The sequence below is a fragment of the Pteropus alecto genome, unplaced genomic scaffold (genome assembly GCF_000325575.1).
Source record: "Pteropus alecto unplaced genomic scaffold, ASM32557v1 scaffold24, whole genome shotgun sequence".
NCBI classification, from domain to species: Eukaryota; Metazoa; Chordata; class Mammalia; order Chiroptera; family Pteropodidae; genus Pteropus; species Pteropus alecto.
The window spans coordinates 21,209,669-21,213,605 of record NW_006439192.1 but is presented as its reverse complement, the minus strand read 5'-3'; positions in this window follow the sequence as shown (position 1 = coordinate 21,213,605).

Sequence of the window (3,937 nt, the reverse complement as noted above, 5' to 3'; positions counted from 1 at the left end):
ATAACATGTGCCCACAATACTCTTGTCGAGGGGTAGTTTCACATACACTAGTCCTAATCTAGTGTTGCCCTTTTCACTTAATCCTCCATAGTACATAAGACAAAGGGCTGTTATTTGTAAGAGGATCTGATAAATTTTCTATAATAATAAGGGAAAGTAACTCAAAGGATAACTCACAAAGACTGCACAGTCCCCTACCACCCTTCCCCTTTTCCCAGACTGCCTCCAAACACCTCCAGGGGGTACAGCATTTCCTTGGCTCTCTGTCTTCAGGGAACAATGACTTAAAACGTTATCTAGATGGACAACCCCCACACAGACCTTCCAAGAACAAGCAATAATGAAAATACATCTGGAGCATCTAAATCTAGATTTCGAAGACAAAGAGTTCTCAAAAGGAAGCAAAATCTGTGGAGATGGAGTTTAACAATAAGATTCAGAGTATATTACATCTTTCGAGGCATAATTTCAGACCTCTCCAATCCAGACCAGAATTTTCTCTAGATATAATTGTCAAATGGTTTGCCAGGAAAAGATCCCTCAACGAGAATACTCCCTGTGTTGGTTCATTATGCGTCAATTTGGCTGGGCCACAGTGCCCAGATATTTGGTCAAACATTATTCTGAATGTTTTTGTGAGGGTGCTTTTGGACAAGATTTACTTTTACATCAATGGACTTTGAGCAAAGTAGATTGCTTCTATAATGTAGAAGGGCCTCATCCAATCAGTTGAAGACATAAATAGATTAAAAGACTGACTCTTCTGAGCAAGAGAGAATTCTTCAGCAGACTGCCTTTGAATTCACACTTCAACTCCTTCCTGAGCCTCCAGTCACTGTCAGTCACCTCTCATATCTTGGACTTGCCAAGTCTCTACATTCACATAAGCCATTTCCTTAAAATAAATCTCTCTCTATATATACAAACACATCCTATTAGCTCTGTTTTTCTGGAGATCTCTGACTAATACACATCTCTTAGAAAGCAAAATCATTTCTTATATTTTTTTAATGAACGGTTTTCTAGTCTCTCCTAATCTCAGGTTCAAAATAATTTCTAAGTTCAGACCAAACCAAGGTTACCTTGTTACATTACTATAAACAGCTACTATCTAAATTGGATGCTCCAATAAACATTAATGTTTTGAGGCCAGAGACAGTGAAGAAACAGGCTTATTTATAAAGGGGTCTGAGGACAAAGAAGGAGGATGGGGGGAAAAAAAGTAACCAGAGGGGTTTTTGTAAATGGTTTTAAGTCATCCACTTCATACTATGGAGAGATTAGTTGCCTTCTCTAGAGAAAAGACTGTTATATCGATCATGAAACAAAAATACGAAGGAAGTAATGCCAAACAAGTACTGAAGGAAGCAATGCCAAACAAGTAATATAATGAAATATATTTGATAAATATATGTCTCTTAGCACTTTCACATTGTGAAATGAGATTGAAATACACAAGAAATGGGATTATTAATAACTCTAGTTGAAAGGCGGCATCTTGAAAGATGGCTGAATGACCATATCAAGTGTGACTGCAATTTTTAATAAGCTGTTTTCTGTAGAAAACATTTGTAATTTGTTATTAACAATGGTTATTAAATGGCCTCAGGCCCTTTAATTGTTGTCATTGTTATTGTCATTTGCATTTTATTACCAAATATTATGGATTGGAAGAACTACTTAGGAATCTCAGGTGGGTGATATTCTATGACTTTGCGTGTAACATAACATTCATGAGCCCACTCTTTCTCAAAGATACCTAGGTAATAAACTAAAATAAGTGTCTTGCTAGACTGACATAAATTGCTTCCCCTTAACTTCAAACTCCTTAAGAGGTTTTATTTTCTCATCTGTAAAAAATAAAGATAATGTCTGTCACAAAGTAATAGTGAAAATTAAACCACAAAATGTATATGAGGCACCCAGTATCATGCATTTAACAAATGGTAGTTGTTATTATAACGACTATCTACCTACAAGCTTTGCCAGTGTTGATGATTAAAGGACTATGCAGCTTTTTTAATTTTGGAGCCATCACTTGGGACTGTCCTTGACGTAGAACGTAGTCATTCACTTAACTCTGTGCATGGCTGTGTTGTACTGTATTTTAGCCCTAAATCTGTGTTTGCTCATCTCACTTTCTACCAGCCTCTTTTATGAACTTTAACTCTCACTGTTCCCCTATATTCCAATGAACCTGGACTTCTCACTAACCATCAAACCACACTCCAAGCTTTCCAACTGCGGTTAACATTTGTGCATCTGTCTTACACTCTACCTCATTGTCTGCCAAAACCCTTTCCTTTCTTCACAGCCCAAAGCAGATGCTACCTCCCCCATGAAGCAGCTTTATTTATTAATGGAATTTTTTCTATTTGTTATCCCTGTGACACTATTTTGCCCCTCTTCTGGTGCTGTCTTTCTTTGCTATAGTTTCTCACTGTTGTAGATTATGAGCTCCTTGAAGACAGCAATTTTGTCCCACACATCTTTAATCTCCAACATTAGGCATAATATTTTGTTTGTACAAAATACTCAAATATTGATTGAATTGAAAGGCCAATTCCAGAAATAAGATAATATTTTAATATATTCTGTAACAATGATGATGTTCACTATATCACTGAACTTAGACTTAAATTCAAATGCACAATTTGTGATTATTAGTGCTAAATAAGCATAACAACTATTTCTAAGTAAGAAGTCTTGCTCAAGAGGGGCTAGTAAGTGAATATGAAATATTTTATTTATGACCTACTAGTGGAAATATATTTATCCTTTAACAAAATTAAAATATTTAAATTACATTTTTTTAAATCCCAAATTTCTATCGCTGCTATCTGTGAACTCCAAGTACTGTAAATCACATTCGATTCGTATTTATTGACTTACTTCTGTATTGTTATAAAGTAATCGATAAAGTCAATTGATTTTATCATTGGAAAAATCCATCACAGATGACGAGAGAAAAATAAAAAAATTTTAAATGGTACATTTTCCGGTTTCACTCAGCTTTATGTAGAGAATCCACTGTAATTATACTAAATATCTTGGGGAATCCGACTGTTAGTGAGCCTAATACTTATATTCAGTCTGTGAATTATTTAACCCACAAAGTATTTATGTTTAACATCTGACAAAAGTCATAGAAAGACTATTAACAATGTTCCCTCCAGCCTCCCCAGTATATAGTATGGTGTCTTCTTTTCAAAAGAAATAGACATAAACAAAGCCACCTATTTGTAAGATGACAGCCATAGAATTATTCCCTTTCCACTTTTTTCCAACTCTTCATATTTCTAAATTCTTCAAGAAGGAAGTCTTCATTTAGGAGTAGTACATTTTTTAATAAACTGTCTAAGTTTTTGCTAAGTTTCCATTTTAAAAAAACAAGAGCAGTTCCAGGTACAGAAAGAAGCTTCAGGAAAGCAACAGTACACAGAAAGAATTTAATAAAATTGTTTTACTTTCTTTGACTTACTTTTATAATTCCCATCTATATGTGATTTGGGTTTCTATTCAAATTTCTTCTAAAATATATTTGTTTAAGTAAAAATAGTAAATCAATTGAAGGAAAAACATTAAGTACATAAGGAAGTATATAGGAAAACATTAAGCACATAGAGGAAAAAAAGTAAAACACAAAAAATCATGGATAAGATTCAATATGACTATAAGTAGCAAAATCTGAGCCAGCCTGCCCTAGAGGCTGTCACATATTTTCTCTGGAGAAATATTAGATAGGAAAAGTAAGGATTTAGAAAGAACTCAGAGTATAGTGGGTATGTCCTTTAAATACAAGTTTCCTTTCTCCTTTTCATATAGGTTTTATTTTATTTCATCTAAAGCTTTTGCTATTTTCTTCTTTATAGCTGCATATACTTATTTCAAGTTTCAACTAAATCTAGACAACTCATAACAAAAGACTATAAAACAT